General features: G+C 33.9%; 1 protein-coding gene across 1 annotated transcript in view; it reads right to left on the bottom strand.

The window, feature by feature from the left end:
* The window catches only part of LOC145276970 (terminal nucleotidyltransferase 5C-like), a 342060-nt gene that overhangs the window by 177246 nt on the left and 141299 nt on the right, over positions 1–23515 (bottom strand). Inside the window, exon 2 of the mRNA XM_080128515.1 lies at positions 16613–16731. The gene's annotated coding sequence lies outside the window, so the exon portion shown is untranslated. The remainder of the gene's footprint in view (positions 1–16612; positions 16732–23515) is intronic.

Raw genomic sequence — 23515 nt, forward strand, 5'->3', positions numbered from 1 at the left:
TCGATAATAACCAACCACATAAAAGCGAAGATCATCAAAACACAAGAAAACAACAAATGCAGACTCCGTGGACAAAAAGACGAAACGATAAACCGAAGCGAATGTAGAAAACTAGTCCAAAAGGAATAGGAGAACAAGCACGACCAAGTGGGAAAGGGCAGTATACTGGGAATTGTGCGAACAACTGCATCTCGAACGCATGGAAAAATGGTACAAGCATAAGCCAGCAACAGCAAGATGGGTTGAAAGTTAACAAGGAGAAAGTTCCAAAGCAATGCAGAAATATCCAAATTTGAAAGGCTACCAGACTAGATGGAGAACTAGGTAATAATTTAAAAAAATGTTACTAACTTGCACTAAAAGATTTGCATCTAAAATAGAATAAATTGATACAGTGGATGTAATTTCTGAATGGACCACACATGGATGAATAGTTCTCTGCGAGAAAGATAGATCGAAGGACAGTGCAGTTTATAACTATCGGCCTGTTACCTGGCTTCAACTGATGTAAAAACTGCTGAAAGGCGTCTTGTCTGATGAGATTTACCAATATTTGGAACAGCAAGATATCTTACATGAGGAAAAAGGGGGATGTGGAGGAGGTAGTAGAGGGACAAAAATATCAATTGCGCAGTGACAAGACAATATTTTCGGATTGTAAAAGAAGATTAACAAAACGGGCTGAATGATATAGACAGAAATAAAGAATAAACGATGACAATAAATGGAGCTTTTTGTCCAAATAGTTACCTCGATAGGCTATATGTGAACAAAAAAAATGGAGGACGAGGAAGATTTAAACCAAAAGCGAAAGACAATTTGTGTGAGAAGAAAATGCAGCGTCAATTCAGAAAATGTCATCTAGAGGCTGCACACAACTTTGCAATGTCTTTTTTTATTTATTTAAATATGATTTGAACGTTGGGACAAATGCCCTAACGTGCAAGGGAAAGAGCTTAGGGCAAATTTTGTGAAGCATCACATTGTTTAAACGGCTAAACGTTCCAACGTTTCAACTGTTTCAGCAGAAAGGTCAAAATCACCTCTCACACACACATATATATATATATATATATACATATATATATATACATATATATATATATATATATATATATATATATATATATATAGTGGAGATGGTAATTAATAAAAACTGAAGAAAGTGCTCAATACTGTAGTAGAGCAATGCAGGTGTCTATACATGCAGGCGCACATATGCACATATATTTGCACGCAAGGGCGGGCATGTATGTGTACCCGTGACCGTTTCTTTTAATTATATATGTGTGTACGTGCGCGTGTGTGTATCCATGGCTGCGACAGCTACCTGACCCTTTCCAAACAATTAACAACAAAATAAAAACTAAAAATAAATAAACCGAATCATAACCCCCTCCCCCCCGCCTCCAAACATAAGCGAACACCCAACAGCTCAAGACATACTTACCAAGAAATCACCTTACCAACGAGACGCTAAAAACTTTAACACTAAGACTCGAATTTTAAAGTAACCCCCTCCACCTACCCCCACATATTCCCCTTCCCTCGTGTATCTCTATGCCATCAGCCATACCAGAAATGAACTTCCCAGACCCTCCCCCACAAGTTCCTTAAACCCCAAAACTAAAACATGATCGACATACCAAACGCCCCCACCTTCCCTCCTTGTTCCCTTCCTCTCTTCCTCTTCCGTGCTCCTCGCCCCCCTGACCTCATCCACTCTTTCAACTCTTTCATCCCAGTATAGCGAACATTTCTGTAAAAGTCTGAGGACGCTACAACGGCCCCCAAAAAACGGCCGTGTAGCCGAAACAATAATGTAACTTAACAGAAAGATACGGTAATAAAAAATAAAACGTATATATATATATATATATATATATATATATATATATATATATATATATTGTTACAATCTGGGAAAAGCTAAACATAATCTTTTACTCATCTTATTGTTCGCTCGAACCCTATGTTGCTCCAAATACGTGATAAAATAGATCAAACGTGATACCCCGATATGTTAGAACACCTCGTCCTGTTCATGGATTCTATTCTCTTGATTCAGCCGTTGAATGATGAAAATAAAAAGCACGAATGATAAAATGCCTGATTAAAACATGCAAAACGGTTTTAACTACTATAAAGGATTTAGTTCTTTAGAATTTCAACAAAACAAACTCATCAGGATAAGGAGGGGTGTGTGAACAGAACATAATCATGACGAGCAATTGTATATGGAACAAATAAAACCAGCCAAACAAATCAGACAGGAATAATATCGCAAAATTATGCTCATTAAAGAACATAGAGAGCTTGCGGCAGGAAAACGATGAATGGAATATGTATTTAGCTTGATGAAGAAACAAAAATAAAGCGGAAAAATATTTGATCATAGAGTTATCCGCGAATCATTGAAAGATGGAATCGTAATCCGTGTAATATTTTCTCTTATAATTTCATTTTACGCCTTCTCCCCTATTTTTATTTAATGTATTTATTTGCTTCCCCACCAAAACCAATTAGGCACAAGGCCATATTTAATGTGGGGTAAAAACCAGCTCCCCTAAAAGTAGGTAAAAAGGGGGCACTCTGGTTAACAAAAATAATAATTGTTCTAGTATAGAGGGTTTCCCCGTCATTGACTGGTACAAATTATCTTAAGTGCAGCATTTGCAGAACAGATGCTACACTTTGATCCCGGTCCGAATTACAGATATTTTTCTCTTTATTTAATAGTCTATCTTGGCATTTCTCGTCGCGAATTCTCCTCTATTCTTTAGTAACTATTGTATCTTTGTAAGATCCGAGTTGGTTTTAAATTTAGTTCAACGTGAACTTAATCAAGAAAATGAAGTTACACTATGATGATTTCGTAATTATGCGACACAATCTGAAAGACAAAGGGACTCATAGTATCCTCATTGGCTTTATCACAACATAGAACACTCAGTGACAGGGATCGTCTATTTTTGGTAATCTTTGCGGAGATGATTTGGGCGCACGGCATGCCGGTTGATTATAAAATAATAAATAGTTATAAGTCAGCTCTTTATTAAAACATATAAGAAATTAGCATGAAATTAAATTTAACGTAATATACCTTAATTTGAATACCTTGAATCCAGCAACTATATGATATAATTCATAATTAGCGGTTACTAAATTTAGATGTGAATATTGTACATACAAATATATAAATGTATCCACCATTTTCTCGACTTCTCCTTGCTCTATAGCTTCAAACAATCAATTCCTACACACACATGTTTTACGCTCCTCGCTTGTAACAGGCTTTAAAACATGTTTTAATAAATTATGCGCAAATTTCCTCTCCGTTTAAAATTATTACATTTTTCCAAACAAGCTGCTGCTTTTAAACACATAGTGACACACATGAGGTAGTAAAGTGTTTCACTTTCTGTCCATGAAATTCTTTTACAAAACATATACTACCGTATTAATTTATTAAGAAGTATAATTTTATTATTAGAAGAATAATTTTTATTATTAGACGTATAATTTTATTATTTCATTATTACATAATATATATTTCAAAATGCAACACTATAATAAAAAGTTATAAACGATTCCCCATTTTTACTTATGTTAAAAGCTTTTGATTAATATTAGATTATGGACATTAAAATCCAGATTCATATGGAGACAAGCTTTTGGATTTTTGAGTACGTGATTACGAAATTTAAATTATGGCATAAGTTTCGCATTTTACGGCTTTTATATATATATGCGTGTATATATATGCAAATATATATATGTATATATATATGTGTGTGTGTGTGTGTGTGTGTGCGTGTGCGTGTGTGTTCTGTATAGAAAAGGGCGAAGTCAGTATAAAGTTGTTTAAATTTGCCACGGGCATAAACGTGTCTACATAATTACCTGAGAAATTACACAATTTTTCTCTTTTGTAAGCCCGGATTTCAAATGTCCTTCCATTTGTCAAAGGCGACTAAGCATTTAAAGTGCATCTTGCCAGCGGAGACAGCTGGTATTTTTACAAACGTCCGCAATTGCATCCAAATATTTTTCTAATATTTTTACATTACTCGTTCACATTATTAACGTTTGAAATACTTGTTCACCTTTTTGTGTCATTTATTCTCTCGTGACTATTAAATACTAGTTCAGTTAAGGCGGCTCGATGGCGGCTAGATGATCACTTACAGAGTTTGAACAATTTTTAACTATTTTTGTAACAAATAAGTCAACTCTTTTCAAGGTCAACATTCATGAGAGGAAGAGCATCATGTGAGGATCATGAATGGTTTATATTATAGAGCCAGGTCGAATACTTGTGCGAACAATTCAAGGAAGAAAGCTGTTTATATTGCAGACAGCTATGTTGTAATACTCCGGACGGTTGGTTGGTTGTTTTTGTTTTACGGCATATCAACCCTTTTTGGATTATTTAATGCTGAAATCCAAAGATTTTGAAGAAAACATTTTTAATAGAATATATTTGTTGTTTTCAAGTCGATTTCTATTTAACCCATAGTTGGGACCCTAACAGGTACTACCACTCCGGGTTAGAGTGGACCTGGGAGCAATGGTAATTAAAGGGTGGCTCCACACTCCCCAAAGCCCGCAAGCTGGACCTCACAACTGGATATAGTTTAAGGTCATTGTAATACTCCGGAAAGCAGACGTGTCGTCATGTGTTCTAAAGGCGGAAACTCTTGCTAAGAATTTCTGTACGTGGAAATACAACCTAGCGCTAGGCGCTATGATAAAGACAGAAACGTTTCTTTACATTATGATAGCAAAACGACTTCGTGCCTATATTCTATATGAATATCTTGTTTGTCTGCAAGTTTGTTTGTATGTCCGTTGATCACTTGTACGCTGTCATTAGATGTGTTATTAATGTAGTCTTATGATTCCATGAGATGTGAAATATACTATAGAACGCAGTAAAGTGTTTATCTAGATTCTCTGTTACCCCCAAAGGAAATAAAATATTTCAAAATGTATTTTTGTTTTTTTTGCAAATATGTAAAATATATTTTTTGTTTCTTCTCAAATTCACTGCACGTGATTAACTAATGTTTATTTGCATAAGACATTTGATGATAAAAGCGAAATATTTTTATGTGATAAATGAGTCATCGCATAAGGAGAATACTCGAGGACATGGGTTCACGAGTTTGTCAGATGGGCAGTGAGACATCTGCTTGAGGATTCGAAACAGTCGTTAAAATTAGGCAGAATTTTAGTTTTGAATCAACAAGAATTTATGAAACATTCAACTTGATTTGATGCTTTCTTAAAATGCCGAATGTACCGTCGTGTGTTGAGACTTCACCCACCCACCACTACCACCACCACACACATAGGCGATAGGAAGGCTAAGTAACCGGCGGATTATTGACAACTTGTCAAAACTGACGTTGCCGGACGTGAATAGGTCAGTAGTTGACTTCACAGCTACCGAGGTTTAACGCTTGCAAAAAACCAGGTCGATATAAACAAGCGAAGCGAACGAGAAGGGAGAAAAATGCGACGTTAAGCCACGAGTTATACTGCACTGTGTCGTTGAAATCCATGCACCTCCTGCACTCCCTACTATCTGCCGACTGAAGCGCGCAACACAAAGCGAGAAATAAAATAGTATTATATATTTTTCTGATAAACGAATTTTTTTTTGCGAATTATTTTTCCTGGCTGATGAGAAACTACTATTTTTTCAACCTGACTTTATCACATTACTGCAGATGCAAAATATTAATATTTCTGCTAATGCTAAGGAAAACTACATTAAAATTCCAAACTGTAGAGTAGAAAATAAAAATATATGAAAGACCTATGGCTTACTTAGTAAGTTAAAGTGGTATTACTATTATACAACTAAAATTTCTACTGCTACACGAATTACTACTGCAAAAATTACGTTATTATTTCATGGCATTTCACAAGGGCAGAGTTAAACACTTAATATGGACTAATCTAATACGTCTTAAACCGAAATAATAGATTGGAAGACAAATTAAAAAAAAAAAACCAGTCTTAAAATGTTTCTCTATCACTAACCAATAATAGAGAAGATTAACATCAGGACAGCATTATGTCTCTGACCCCTATTAGAACCCAACTAAAATGAATGGTCCTCGTCTTAAAGAAGCACCATGTGTTTACAAGCTTCTACGACTGAAATTCACTTCTGATCTGAAATCCAAGATATACATCAATTATGTTGCCAATATCGCTGGAAAAATGGTTCGATCATTCTGTCGATTCAGTAGGTATCTCACTGCTGATGCAATTATCTGTCTGTATAAGAGACAAGAAAGCCAGGAAATGGCGTATTGTTGCCACATCTGAACCTTGCACTATCTTTCCACAGAAGAGATGTTAAGAGCTTGTCCTGTTCTATCGTTATTTTTATCGTAAGTACTCGCCTGAGCTCCAGTCTATGATCATCCTTGTCAACCTTTCACATAAATACTCGCCTGTGGAACATTGTTCCGCTAGTTTGCTTCCAGGCTGCTTTCAAGCCCAATGTAAACAACTTCTAATTAAATTGTCTCCTTAAATAATAAAATGCTACCCAACTCACACCATTAACGATTACTGTACTATGATCTTACATTTATTAAGCCATATACTTGAGTGGGCTTTGGGAATTGAAAAGTCGTGACTCTCTTGTAAAAAATGTGAACTTTATTTTTGTCAAATGCCCAAGGAGTTGTAATAAACATTTACTATTTCTAAAATTATAAGCCAGAATTTAAGAAAGTTAAAAAATAAATATGTGCGTATCTTATAGGGTCCAATATCAACATCTTACTCCTACTACATCTGTAAAGTTGAATGTAATAACCAAAGAAGAAAGCAGCCGCGTGTGTGTGTATTGTGCCGTTATACAACTTACCTTCGAATGGGATCTGAGAGAGAGAAATTAAAGATGGCAGTCATGGATTTATAAGGTGTAGTCTCGTGGAATCTCACGAGATCTCATCTTACACTGCACACATATGCAAATGGAATGGGGGTCAGTTTTCTAATAAAATGCCTGTTGGCAGAGGTGTTGGGAGAACACGTGCTGGAAGTTGAGAGAGAAAATTGGCAGTGACGAATTGTAGCTGAACTTTTGGTCATTGTATTTATTTTATTTAGTTTAGCGTTTTACCAGCCCATTTAACTGCAACATCCTACTAACATTCGATTAGAAACTCTGTTTCTGGATTATATGTAGCAGATTTAAAATATATAGTCAAGGATTAACCTGATTTAAGAGCATTAACAACACTAATTATGATTATTAAAGGAACTTGTATATATCCACATAACCTAGACATAAAACAACCGTTTATGAGGTATTTTGCTTCATCGAAGAAAAGTAAGAATAGACGATACTAATAGTTTTACTTGTAAGTTTAATAATAAAATATGAATTGCTTTTGTTCCCCGATGTATATCACGGAGTAATTTTGTATTTTACTATTATTCATTAAACCGTTATTCCATTAATTTGATATTCGTAGAAATGTTACACTAGCTTGCCATGACTTTTACATTGAACATGCACGCAGACCTGAGGAGATAAAGACTCGATGGTCTTTCAATAAGTTAAAATATCTTACAATCGTTTTCGTAAATATCTACGATATGCTTCGGTATTTTTCTTCGCAAATCTACCGCACGTGATGAGTAATGGTTCTTGGCATAAAACATTAAATGAGCAAATGTAACATAGTACAGATGGCTATATGCAAATATCGAGCCGTCCAGGTAATGAAAAGGAAGACTATACGTTCGATAAGACAGTTATGTGAGAGACGTCACAGCCGTAACGAGAAGTCACGCGTGGCGGGAAAATGAGGAAATAAATGTCGCTGTTACGCAAATAAGGAGTCGAGTTATTTCTTTGTCCTATGTTTTTTTCTTTTTTTGCGGCGTAGCTTGCATACAACGCCTTAGTCTAGTGTGTACGTGTGTGGAACGTTGCAGAACGATAGATGAATCTTTTCTATGTAATAATGCGTCACCGTTTATAAAGGTCAACCAAGGAAAACGTTTAATGCATTTGTCACCGATGAGATAACACCGTGAGAATTAAACACGATGATTGAAACAGAAGCTGAATTTGATATTTTAAGAATGCGACTCGGAAATAATTTTTAATTTTAGCTTGAAAACACCTGGATGCAACCTCGTAGTATCGTGTTTCACGGATGTGTAGTCCTTAGAAACAAACATTGTTCGTGGAAGTTCTGTTTAGTTTTAGGAAAAACTTTTCTCAGGAGTAAGATGAGAAAAGTATTTATTGTGGATGTAGAAAGATTATTTTGTGCTCTAAGTCTTTTACAACGAGAGGGAACTCAGAGACTGTAGTTCATTAAAACACCTACTTTTCTAATGTCCATGTGATTTATATACGAATAATCTCCTGATTTCTATATAACAAAAACGTGATTACTTTCTCTCGAAGAACATCATTAATCTTGGTTAGGGATTCCCTAAGCAAAGTAACAGACATCTTCGTTTGAAAAGAAAAGGAAAAGAAAAACATTGAAGACAAAAAATGGCGTATCGTTTTGACTGTTTTAGATTAGGATTGATAATGTATATTAGTTGGATTATTTGAACTGTTTTCCTCATATTTAGTGTTATTTTCACCACGTTTTGGCCGCTATAACATCCGATCTTATTCTAGTGTCTCTTTTCTAATACGGGAATCTTTCTGTAGAACTCGCAGGAAATCGTGATGTAACAGATAAAGTACTAACTAAAATTTAGTTCCAAATGACACTTTTCTGGGAGTGGAAGCTTCAATTCTCACCGTGGGTGATATTAAGCATACAACTGCGATTTACTTGAGGCCTTTACCCAATCATGGAGTACAGAATGAGAGCATGGTGTCCTTGGAGATTAAATAATAGGTTCTGTTCGAAATCCCGCACAGATTTCCGAATTCGACAGAAAAATTTCTCAAATCGATAAAATATACTCGAGGAAGCTCAGAGGTTACATCAGCAAAACGTTTTAGAAAATATCAGTCAAAATGGTAACAGTAATCCTTATAATAAAACTATTACAACCAGTGATTTATTTGCCTGGCTGCCTGCTCAAAGGGAAGAAACACCTACGACCATAAAAGTGCGAACAGTTTAATACTATATTAACTTGTTAGCCTGCCCAACCTTACAAATAATAGTAAACTTTTCCACGCATAAAAGCAAGGAGAATATGGCCTTTGGCGATTATGATTGTAATCGCAGTCAACCTATTTCTTTTTGAATTGTCGTATGTAGCTTCCCTATCTGTGATTTCTGGGTTGTTCAATCGTTCAACTCACCTAATTGTAATAAGGCGACTTACTGTTCTGCTGAGTTCGAATTGTACGGCTTTTTATAGTTGGTAAAAGTACGCATGGGTGACAAGCTGGCGTATTTGGGATGTGATTAGATGTTAGGCGTGTTGCTCCTTAAAATTTATAATATTTAAAACAGCGCCAGGTAAAAACTTTTGCATCTCCCTCTAATGTTTTCTATGGTTTTTCTTCTCTTTTTTAATAAATCGTTGTTATATAGTAGACGTCATCGGTCGAGTGATTGTATTAATAGGTAAGCAGGAATTTGCGTTCGCAACGACAGAAACATGGGTGTATAACGATTTATACACGCGTCAGTTAGTGTACGCACAACATTCGATGTGTTTTTCGATGTAAATTCATTTTATTCCGACGGAAATGCTACACACACACACAAAATGTATTTCATGTCTATTCAATATTATTACACCTTAAACTATACGAAAATTTCTATTAGCAGAGTTTCTTTCCTAGATTTGACCGTCTGCAGAACGAAGTACCGTCTTTCTGAGTCTAGGCTGACTATAACATGATCGTTTCTTAATCTAATGTTTATAAATTCCTATTAAGCCATACCCTTAGATAATATGACCATATTCAAGTTCCACCATAACAGATCATGCCGCATCATTTATCTCTCAATTAAGCTTTATTCTAGACTAGCATTTTAGCCCGGCGTTGCCCGGGTGTTTGCTGGGATACGTTGAGCAAAAAAAAAAGCGGTCAATTTTTTAAACTTTGACCCCTATTATGACCCCTTAACATTTATTGTTTTGGGCTCAAATCAAGTTATTAAGTTAGGTTTATGTCCAAGGAACCTATATCTAAAATCTTAAGTGTTTAGACCCCAAATTTTCGGAGGAGTTTGGTAGAGTTCTCAAAAGTCAAATCGTTAAACTTTGACCCCTTAACAGCCAAATTTCTGACCGAAAACCAATCACAAAGATTTTCCCAAATCTCAGTACCCTGTATATAAAATTTCGAGTCTGTAGACTTAAAATTGAGAGACTTATTGCATAGAGAAATGTACACACACAGACAGACACACAGACACGTTCACTTTTATAGATATATAGATAGATAAATAATTGGCGTTCGGGCCTTAATATGTACTGACCTCCTAAGTAAAATAAAAATCTCATGTCTTATTAAGTGGGTTTAAAGTATTATCCGTATACCATTACATACGTTATTAATAGTTTATATTACCAGTCTAGCTTGACGGTTTAAAAATTTGCACATTTCCCCAGGGCTGATCATGTTTCACCATATATCTAGCACTTAAACATTATTTTAGAGTAGCCTTTGGGCTTTGATATGTAGTGACTTTCCAATTTAAAAGTAAATCTCATTTCTGAGTAGGGTCTAAGTAAAGTCTTATTATACTCATTTACATGCGTTATTAATAGTTTATATTATCAATCTATCTTGAAGACTGATATATTTGTATATTAACATCCATGATTTTGCTTTAAGAACGCGAATTTAATTCGAGTTTACTATCTCAAGTAATTGGACAAAATCTAATTTGAAGATTGGTGCCGCCGATCTATCTCACACTTACAAATTGTGTTTGCGCAATGGGCAAGTTATCGATAGGTTTGTATCTGCCTAAGACCGCAGACGCATTAATTTTTTCTTTTTTTTTTTTTGATCTGTGTCTTTTTGCAAACATGACATAATAGCCAAAGGGTAACTGATGCAGACATTTTGTACGCACACGTGTGATATAAAATAATGGCTTATACAATATTAAAAAAACATATCCAGACAGAAACTGATTTTAATGACACAGAAATAAATAATCAATTGCGCTACTTAATAATTAGAAAAAAATATTCACTTTAATAAAGTTTAATTGGTTAGTAAAAGGGAAATTTTCTTGAATAAATGTAATGTTTTAAATGTAAATCACCTCATAAAACCACGGAAATGAAACATTTATTTTGATAAATATTAATTAGTCTCTATTTATTTTAATTAACTTCCAATTCTAAGAGTATATTCATATAAATAACTTCTAAATAATAAGAAAAGGTATATTTATTTTAATACATTTGAAATAGTTAAAGTTAACATTTAATCTAATAAATTTTTAACAAGTAACAAGATATATTTATTTCAATACAGTTAAATAGTTAGAAAGATTATATTTATTTTAATACATTTTGAATAATTATGCCCCTTATATTTAGTTTAATAAATGTTAACTTTTTGAAGAGTATGATTCATTAAAACAGGTTTTAAATTGTAAAAAAATGAATATTTATTTTAATTTTTCTCATGAAAGCATTGTATATAAATTGATATGAATCAAAAGAGCACTGTAAAATCGAACCGAAATTTTAACCTTAAATAAAATTGACAAAAAAATCATGAGACAATTTACTAATATCTTTTATTAGATGTTATACGGCGGTGATACAAGTAAGGAAATTAATAAATTCCAAGGTTGAAAATAAGTATTTGATTTGAAACACAATGAACATAAATTATTCAAACAGATTATAAAAACCCAACGTAACAATTGTTCATTATTAACAGAGAAACGAGACGGTGTCCCTGATTGAATGAGGATTAGTATGTCGTGTATTACTATGTTCATAACAGTACATATATATATATATATATATATATATATATATATATATATTGGTATATTTAGGCAACATTTTTTCATTCAAGCAAACATTATTATATGCAACGGAGATAGTTTGCTTTACGATTCCTTTTATCTTTTTTTTCTTTTTCCGATTTTCAGTATAATCTTTTTACCTCTTATCAAGTCCCAAGGGCCACTTGAGGATAATAAAATAATCTTTTATATCAAAATCGAAAATATTAATGAAGGTTCCATAATTATTACTGTAACGAACGCTTTCAATTCGTTTACGAATCATCTTCAGGTGTTGAGGACGTAAAAGTTAAAAGGAGCGAAAATGGACATTAAAAAGTGAAAAGTAAAATATACATTAAACCGCGTTAGGTGATGGTAAGTAAAAATATATAAAGTTGATGAGAAGTCCATTAAAATATTGGCTGATTAAAAATTAGAGTATCAAAATCAGTAAGTTTGTGGCCATTATTGGCAAAGTCCGTCGATTACTCGCTATACAAGACATTTGAACACACTGCTGCTTTTCTCGAATGCAATATTTATATCAGCTGATGAGTTCTAATGTATGACGTTTCAAGAATTTGTATAGTTGTTTGTGTTGTGTTCTTTTACTTATTGTTTATATATAGCACTAGTATTGTTTAAATGCATGGTGATTCGGCCGAACAACGTTGTCGTTGTAGGCCCAATGTATGTGTTATGCTTATATTTATTTTCGGAGTTACATTCTCATAGAGAGCATTTGAATTTATACACTACAATGGTTTGTTCCAACGCTTTTATAGCCAATGATGATTTATTTCTAACCACGAGGTTTGTGTTCTAAACTTCTTGTAGTAAATAATAATTTTAATTTTAGAATTGCTATCAATAGGCATCAAATATCTACGAACGATATTTTTAATTTCATTTTCTTCGATTCCGAAGTTCGGTCTCATTTGTTTTTGGTAAAATATATTAATGGAGTTTGCATTACGGTGTCGGTTAATATTATTATTATGGTTTTCAAGGGATTGTAGCATTTGATTTATTTGTTCATCAACAATGTAATTCGGACAGTGATTGTTAATGAGTACCTGCTTAATGTGTTTTAAGGATTGCATTTTTTAAACAGCTCCTGTAATTGGTATATCTGTTCATTATTTTCAGCTAAAGTAAGAATGTCGTCCGCGTAGCGTACATATAAAGAGGGATTTATGTTATTTTTTAATATTTTTTCTCTAGATCTGCCATTTAAAATTACCTTAGGGTCGGTCCACGGACTGATCCCATTGCCAATCTATCTATTTGGGTATATATATATATATATATATATATATATATATGTGTGTTACCGTTTAAGTCATAGAAGGGTACTTGTGAAGTGCAGATTAATAGTAATTGTTTAAATATTTTTTTTATAAATTCAAGGTGGAGGGAGTTATAGATTATTATAAATGTTGTTGATAATTATATCAATTGTTTCTGCTACAGATGCATTACTAAATAAACTTTCTACAGCGACCGATGGAGTTAGTCTCTGTTTTATGGCTGTAGTTTCGTCAGTGGAAAAAAATGGTTGACAAAGAGGAGGCAACTCTAAAAATAGTTCACTCCTTGTAAGTAAAAAAAAAAAATACTCGAACCCCAGAAACGAAAATCTAAAGACAATATGTAAAGTATGAAAACTATTAGATCAGTTTGCGACGATCTTTTTAAAGTGTTTTCAAACTTACGTATTCTTAACATAATGAAGCTCTCGTTTTCACGATTTCTCATACGCATTCGTGAAACAGTTATCTAACAGATAAAAGCCCAAGACCCCTTACATACTATTTTATTAATTTATTAATTTACTTCTCGTCTGCCCCTTTTGTCGAATAATAACCGATTAAAAATATATACATGTCTGAATAGCCTATATACCAAATTTCATGTCTGTAGATAAATAATTCGTTAGTATATAGGTTGAGAAATGTAATCACACACATTTCTCACTTATATATATATATATATATATATATATACATACATACATATTTCATATATCTATATAAAATGTTATAAGGAGATATAACATTTTATATATCAATATGCAGTTTTAAAACAAGAGTATTCAATATGCAGTAATCTATAAAAAATATATGAAAATTAAGCTACACAGAAAATCTCGCGTATTATTCCCGTAGAGGATCGTCTGGCTATAATAAATCGAATTCGTGCCACATTCTTTATTTATATAGGAATATGGCGCAAAGTGCAGCCAGTTTACAAATCAAATTTATTGCCGCTCCCACATGCGGACGTTCGTATTCATCAGCCAATCGCTGGGCCCTACCTCAGACATGATTCGGCCACTTATATTTATTTCTTATATATATTAGCCGGCAATTTATCAACTATGAGATAATTACACACGTCATTAAAGTTAATAAATGTTTCATCAATAAAATAATATTAAATCCTTTTTTTGTTGTTGTTGTTTTTAATATAGACTCCGGTATATGAATTCAATATTGATATACAATCAGTATTTATTTTCATTTTCTTGCTTATACCCACCTTTAATTATTTAATGCTGAAAAAATTTGATACATATTGTCACGTATTTAACGTGACCGCTAATTGAATACAAATGTTTTTCAACAGCAAATGTGGTTCATTAAACAAAATACAATAAGACTTAAATTGGATTTAGTTTAATAGGCCGTGACGTGCCACCTTGTGGTGGTAGAGGCTATTGCAACGTAATAGTTTTAGGGCTATATCGTCTGAAACTTTTATTCTTGCAAAGGGCACACCATGGAGGACAGATTTGATTCCGTGTTGTTATGTTGTTGTTAAAAGGTCAATAACCATATCATGTGTGAAGACCTGATAAGCAAGACATAGATGAAGAAAGATACACAATCTAAAATTATATAAAACTATCAATTGCTATATCGGAATATTTTGTAGATGAAATAAGCGCTGCAAACATATCCGTCTGCTCCAACAGTCATAGTCAACAGACAAATGCCATCGAGTGATGTACATGGAGTACTATGGGAACACGACTAGCTCCTCACTCTTATCTGTGTAATCATATGATAATGGAGATGGAATAATAAAGAGGAACTTCAAAGCGAATTAGATGGCTTGTTTATAGGTCGTCCTATTTCGATGAAGAGAAGAATTCCTTGTAATAAAAAGGAGGGTGGACATGTAAATTCATCCTTGTTCGTCCGTCTGTCCACACATTTTTCACTAACTCCTCCTTGGAGTTTTTTGAAATTTTGTACAAACATTAAACATGATATGAGTAAAAAAGTAACAGCAAACTCCAGTTGCCCCCTTAAGAGTGCATTTCGGGTTAAAATGGCTAAAATTGACACCTTTGCACTTATTAAAAAAATGATTCCTTGGATTTTTATAAAACTTTCTGAAAAGTTGTAACTTCTATATAATTTTGTTTGTCTATACTTTGCGATAACTCTTGGCTGTGCCCCAGGGGCTATTTTACAGCTAATAAAAAGACTCCATTTTGGGGATTATTTTACCATATTTGTCCAAAATTTTCTGTGTATGTCTATTTAGAAGTTTTGCATGGTGCTGAACTCCAATTTAAATATGTTAAGGCCTTGAGGAGCGTTTGAGGCTAAATGGGGCGAGGGCAAATGCTAGACTTAGTCATTTCTTTTTTTGTATGTTGATGAACTCAAATTTACATATTTTAAAGCCTAAGACGCCACCGTTTGTTCATTTTCACCAGGATTTGACGTCACCTTGGACCTTTTGTGGCTAAATGGGGGGGATGCTGAACTTAGTAATTTTTTATTCCTCGTTCACTGTGCACTCACGGGGGGCTATGCTTAACTTGTTCTAGTTAGAATGAATTTGTATGCGTTAGCAACTAAGTTGCGTGTGTAGAGACTGACTTAAAAAAAGACGGACTAAAACAGATTGCAGTGGAAATTGAGATAGCTGAGTGAAACTGTGTCAGTTTTGTAAGCTTGTTAATCGAATCGACTTCAATATTTGGTCTCTCCCTGAAAAACAATCGCCATAAATACTCTAGTTTTTTTTTATTACTATCAATATTTTCCATTGTTCTTTCTTAGTGCCTAAAACTAAACGAAAATTCTATGAGCAATGTTTCTTTACAAGGACTGTCCATCTGTGGAACACAATAACCCGGGGATAGTTCTCAGCTGACTATGATATGGCCGTTATCAAATCTAATGTAAATAAGTTGAGACGTCTTTTCAAATAATTACACCTGACACAAGTTCCGTCATTATTTATTATAACTTTATATCAGATACTTATTAACCATTATCCTCAAGTGGCCCTTGGGACTTGATAAGAGGTAAACCCATGGAAAAAAATAATGAACAGAGGTGTTTGCTACAGTTTGAATCGTCATTGTACTATTATTTTTACAGTTTTGTTTTACACAACGCACCTACTATAGAATGAGTAAACCTCACGGGTGTAACCTATATAGGAAGTCACTAAGAAAATAGAAGCGAGTATTTTTCCTATATTTTCGTTACGTTTTTTCATTTTAGTTTTTTTTTTTTCATTGAGAGTTGAACAGTTGTATCCGTTTAGTAAAACGGATTCAAACTGTCCACATTGAGCATGTTACACCTTAAAAGCAATAAGAATAGCAAAGTTGAATTGAAAAGATAGTCACATACCTTACAGATTCTATTCGTGTGCAATCTCCGTGCGACAGTGGGTTGGTTCGAAATGTAACTTTGCTTGACTGATTTTCTAGGTGTATTAATTAAGGTTTTTCAATCTAAATGCATGGTAGCTGAAAAAAAAACACAACAGGTAAATAAATGCACGGATAAATAGACACAGATTAAAATAACAAGTTAAGAAAAATAAAATAACTAATGATTCCATGACTCACAGGTGGTTTAGCTGATAGGCATGTAGTAGAAAGTACTATATGAAAAGAAGGAGTGACAAAATCTAGCCATGCAAAAATAATATTTTTTCTTGACTTCGATAAAGGAGTGGAAGAATACGGATGTTCAAACGAGTGTTAAAAATTCCTAAGTGAAGACAATTTTGCTTAGTAGTAGAATGAGAGTAGACATGTTCATTTCGGCTGACATCGTATGCGTTTACGTGTCGGAGGAATACTTAGCAGAACATCTTTCTTAATAAGGAGAAGAATCCAGGTTATCCTCGATAGTCGTACGTCAAAACAATATGTTATAAATGCGGATGTACTTCAGGAGTCAATATTTGGACCTTTATTTTTCCTGACATACATAAATGGCCTCCCTGATAAAATTGTCTTTGAGATGGGTATATTTGCTGACGATATAACGTTCTATAACAGACACGAAAAGAAAACAAATGAACACATCTTTAAGGCAATGGCAGAAACCTTAGAGAAAGACTTCCGATCTGTGGTAGAATGGGGATAAAAATGGAAAAAATCTACAAGGAACCTTATCAACCCCTACAAGCTATGGCTAATGATACATTACCTGAAAGTAGTTCGTTACAACTCCTCGGCTTAATGTCCAGGGAGAACATGAGTTGGAACAGATACATTAACTGCATTCCCAAGGCTGCTACAAAGATGGTGGGATTTCTCTACCATGCAAGAAAATTACTTAAGCCTAAGAGCCTCCTGTACCATTACAAGGCCACTATTATCCCATGTATGAAGTATTGTCGATACATTTGTGCTGGCGCACTTGCTACTAGACTTTCTCTGTAGACAAAGAATGAATACAGCAAACACACTCGAAAAGAATGTAAGGAAGGCAGCACTGCATGGGGAAGTACACCGGGAACTCATGAATTTTCCACAAGCGCCGGTGGAGACTCCGTGAATACTTGGCGGATGGTGGCGATCAGACTGGTTTTGGTGTCGAGGGAGGTCATGTTGGTGTTGTTCTCGACGTATGATCAAAGAAGTAGTCCATAAAGTTCAGGTCAGGGGAGGAGATGGGCGAGTAAGAAAAGGCTACAAAGTTGTAGAACTCCTTCTGAAGCCAAGCTTGCATCTCTTTAGACTTGTGGGCCGGCGCAGAGTCCTTCGGCAACACCTTGAGTCGGTCAGCGGCCACCTGATTGTACCAAGGGATAACAACACTCTTCAGCACATCCAGGTACTTTCAAGCCGACTTCAAAAATGTGAGGTGGCATCACATGGCCCTCACTTGAAACCGCACCAAATATCATAACCGTGGCCGGAAACTTTGTTTTCAGCACCCTAGGCACGTCCCTGTTATTCGAGACAATCCAGCAATACATTTTTAGGGTGCTGGCAATGGTCTTGTTGGAATATCTTGGATTGGATGATTGGATGAGAGTATGAGTTGTTCAGCGGGGCATAGCCGATCTCGCTCGCTGAACATTGTGCACTTTCAGATATGATAGAAGGCTACTATCACACTTACTATTTGTACACAACCGACCTACTATTAGATTGTCTGAAATAAAACAAACAAACAAAAAAGACAACGGGTTTTCATTAAACAGAAACGAAATCATATTGTTTTTTCTAGGGCGATAATTTTAGTGTTTAACCCTGTAGTGTCGGCATAAACAGGCGCCACACAGTTGTGAGGGGTTAAACACTAACAAAACTCCACTGAATGAGTGTGAAGAGAACTGTGATTTGGGGACGCTTGTTACCAACCAAATTCCAGTGTAGGTCAAAGGATCGTTGCCAGGAAGAAATGAATGGTAAACGCTTTTTGTGATAACATAAACATTTTTTTGCAAAATTGTTGAAACAGGTAGAGGGTGGGAATCTGGGAAGACATGTTGTCACCCAAACCATAGGGAACATCACATGTTGTTAGCAGAGTAAAATTATTGATGATTATCGACGTGAAACTCCTAATGGGCTCAAATAATAATAATAATAATAATAATAATAATAATAATAATAACACACGAAATTGTCAAAATTAGTTCAACTAATCTGAATCAAAGATTCCTTTATAAATCAGTCTTACTTTTATAGTACGTTTGTATTAGTGCAAAATTATTTGCTTGTTACGTAAGCAACAATTTGCTATATAATTTTAAAATGTACTCTTTGAAATCTATTTGCTCTAGTTACCATGAAGGAAATACGTACATGGAATATTATCATGTAAGTTTCAAACTACACTATGGAGTACTGTTGCCACTTCTGGGCAGGAGCTGCTCGAAGCACCCTACCCTTCATTGAGAGAGCTCAAGACAGACTTCGTCATCTAGTGGGCGATGCCCTTTTCTCTTCTCTGCAACCTATTTCCCACAGAAGGGAGGTTTCCTCTGCTCTATCGCTATTTACATGGCAAGTGTTCGACTGAGCTCTAATATTTGGTTCCACTTGCCAATCCTTAACAAAAAATATTCGTCTAGCGAAAATAACTATCAATAAATTCCCCCACCCTCTATGGGTGCCTAAACTTAAACATGGATGCTATGAACAAAGCTCCTTCCCTAGAACTATCCGCCTGTGGAACTCTGTTCTACTGGTTTGCTTTGCAGATGACTACAATATCGTCGTCTTCATGTCCAACGTAAATAAGTTCTTATTGAGCAGTCCTGTTAAATAATCAAACTATACAAAATTACGATATAAACGATACGCAACTGCCCAAATAACTACGATAAACACATTAACCCTTATCTTCGAGTTGCTTCCGAATCTCCATATGTGGTAACTTCTTTGTAAAACCTAATAAATTCAAAATTTAGTTATACTTTAATAACTACACTATACGTCTTAATTGTAATTAAAAACGATTAACTAGAAATGTAATATCCTCGTTTCAAACTAAAATTGTGCAAAAAGGAATACAGAATATGCTGAAAATCAATATAATTCCAATAATCGTAAGAGTAGAAAGAACAGTCTCCATGAAACAAGTTAAAATACTACGAAAAACTAGAATCAAAGGGAAAGATTAGACAATGAACGATAATGGTGGAAGAAGCGAACATCTAAATTAAAACTATCGAATGTAGAAACCAACCTACATAAACGGCAAACGATAACCAGATTCATTTACAGATTCGTTAGGAATAAAACGAGACAAAAATTAACATCACCAAACGAACTTACGAGAACTGAATCTGCAAGAAATTCAATAAATCTTCCTCCTTAATAAACAGATAAAACAGCCTTGACTAATACCACACAATATAGTCGTAAAAGGACCAATGAAGATGAAAAGACTTGTGGTGGTGGTGGTGGTGGGAGATCACTAACCAAACCTTCACTGAATTGGTGCTAAGCATATTGTGACTTTGAGGAGGCTTATTGCTACTCAGATCCCAGAGAGGGTTAATAGCCGTAACGGACAAATCAATGGTAGGTGGATGTTGAAATACCTTAAATTCTTTTGTAATGCTTATCTAAAGTAGTAATAAGAAGCAAAGCTTGTCACTCAAACTCCAGATAACACAACTGGTTATTATCAGTGTGTTATCACTAGGGCTATGACATTATTTTGATTCTCGCGTATATATCCGACACAAGTAGACACTATTAATCGATCAAGACCCACATTACTCTATCTAAAAACATATAAGATATTAAATGATATATACTCGAGAGTCAAAATAATGAAAAAATTGTACTCTTGTCATAGCTCTAGAAATCACTAATGATCACCTGTGTAAGAACTCTTAATGATTACATAATAATAATAATAATAATAATAATAATAATAATAGCAGCAGCAGCACCAGCAGCAGCAACAACAACGATAATAACAATCAATGAGGATGGAGGTGTATTTCATTTAAGATCCAACTTCTTTAAAATACTATTTGAAAATAATGTATTATCTTTCTATGCTCTATTCAGAGAGAAGGTAGTATCTGTTCAGTATCTGTTCAGTTGTGACAAATACATCCTCTCAGACAGTAGCTTCTCCTGACGGGTCAGACAGTATTATATGTCGAGCTGTCGTAATAACATTATCTATATCTAACATTATCTAAGGCATTACCCCCCTCTTCTTTGTTGTAGTTTATGTTCCGTGAGAGAAGGGTTATATATTAGCTGTTATATTCCAGTTATTACTTCCTCCCTTAAAGGGATACTGTACTATATGTTGTATCTCATAATGCTATAATATAATGATTAGTTTATAAAATATTACTCATGCACTAAGTTATAAACTGAAACCAAGTGAATTCTGAATTAAAGCTTTTAATACGAATAAAAAGAGCAATAATTTATAAAGGTATGAACGATGTATTTATCGATGCATAACGGTAACACATTATACATTCTTCTCGATCTGTAGATTCATTCTGTCAATTTTAGTAAAGCATGTCTTTGTAAATGGGTTTTCGCTTTTATACATACAACTAGGGTACTTCTATCCATTGCTTTCGTACTTTTCAAACGATATGTATTAAATTTTAAATAAGTTGAGTAAGGCCTTTTAAGATATAAATACTATATATATATATATATATATATATATATATATATATATACATCGATTTTTTTATTATTATTTGTGGTTGATCTTTTCCATTGGGCAGTGCGTATTTTTAGCTTGAATTTTACCTTTTTTAATTTGATGTTCAAATGCTTGTCTTCGTTATATGAGAAAACCGTGCAGTTGTGTTTCTGTTTCTCTAGTGGATATAAAATAGATCATATTCAATGAATCATTTTTATATGCAACAAAGTAAAAGCTGAAAGAAATACAGAAGTACAAGGATAAAGTATAACATGCTTCGTCATTACTTACGCAAGCATTGCAGCTAAACGACTTGGACGAACTGATTACGTAAGCTGCAATTTGTTATATAATTTTGAAGGAAAAAACCCAGTTAAAAATAAGACGGCGCATACCTGGATGATGACGAAACATTATATAATCGATACGTTGTAATGTAGATTTTACACAACACTTTAACTGCCGTCCCAAGTTACTTTTTCTTTATTTTAGATTCAAATAAAAAAGTAAACTACAAATTTATGAAGCTGTATATCAAACTAAAATGATGACAAAAAAAATTTAAAAGATCAGTTAAACTATTGAAAACTGAATTTAAAAATTAAAGCGATCCATTTTGTAATCATGGCAAATGGATTGTCAATAAAATATATTTGAGTCCAAATTAAACAGAAACGCAGAATAAATATCTTGGCAAAAGCGTAATTACGAATTAAGTTTTTTTAAAATCATTTTTTCGTATTTATAATACTTTATTTATTATGTTTTTAACTTTTAGATTTTTTACTTTTCATATAAACTTTGTTTTATTTCGAAGTTAATTTTTTTTTGTGTTTTTATTATAAGTTCATATTTTCATATAAATTGAGCTTTGTGAAATAAAAATCAACCGTCTAAACTGTTCGGATCAACATGCCTAGTGAAAAACCTAAGTGAAAACAAATTATACAAATTATTAAGACAAATTTGACACTTTTGGAAAAGAAATTCAAAATCATATCTTGGACAATAATTGATATATTCGCAAAATACAGAGTGCATCTTTTAGACGACCTTTTCTCTAATACAGTCATTGGGACAGACGTTGTGAGCTTCAGTCCCAATAGGAATTTGAACCTGATGCCTGGTTTCTTTCATACAATCCTTCGAGCGATTCTAGAACACCAATTACTCAGGGGCAAGAAGTTTGTATTTGTGGTTGCCAGAATACAATTGATATCTTTCTTAACTGCGCATTGCACGTAATAATACATTGGCTTGGGATTGATGCTATGGGTTAATTACTGAGAAAGCTACGTTTGGGTTTTATGTATTTGAGATGGTGTGATGCGTACTATGAAATAGGTTTGATCTTCCCCAATCAACAGTAGATAACATATACACATAACCATTTTAACATATACACATAAAATGGTTATATGTATATGTTAAAATGGTTATGTGTATATGTTAAAATGGTTATGTGTATATGTTAAAATGGTTATATGTATATGTTAAAATGGTTAACATATACACATAACCATTTTAACATATACCTATAACCATTTAACATATACATATAACCATTTTAATATATACATATAACCATTTTACTTGAATAAAAGTCAATGTATAAAGATATAGGGGGGATTGTCCTTGCTGCGAATACAAATCAAGATCATTACAATTTCTAGCAAATTTGGTCTTCATTCCCACAGACTGTAGATTAGCCACTTATAGCTGCCTACGATGTGCAGCTGCTCGTTATAAAAATCAGTAAATCTTAGCTCCAGTGACTATTTAATGTTGTTAAGTAGTTTAAGCATCTTTTGTAGTGGTTGTATTGAGTCTATAGTTTGAAATCTGATCCGTCCGATTGTTTTATACGGAGTAGCGAAAAAATTATACTCCTACCTCATAATCTAAACACTATCAACTTATGTCTTATTTACCAATATTTGCATTGATTTTCTTTGGGTTTCTTGCAGATTCCTAAAATGTTCTCGATGAATTTCGTTTTGCCAACAATATAAGAACGATTACTCTGATCTTTGCTGCTTACCAATGATTAGAATTCTTTTTCCCAATTCTGTAGTTCACATCACACATTACGGTATTAAAAATCAATGGTATGCACATAACTTTCTGAACCAAAGCATCATGATGAATGTT

The sequence above is a fragment of the Euprymna scolopes genome, chromosome 5, assembly GCF_053919585.1.
Source record: "Euprymna scolopes isolate OS-2025 chromosome 5, ASM5391958v1, whole genome shotgun sequence".
In the NCBI taxonomy this organism is placed as follows: domain Eukaryota; kingdom Metazoa; phylum Mollusca; class Cephalopoda; order Sepiida; family Sepiolidae; genus Euprymna; species Euprymna scolopes.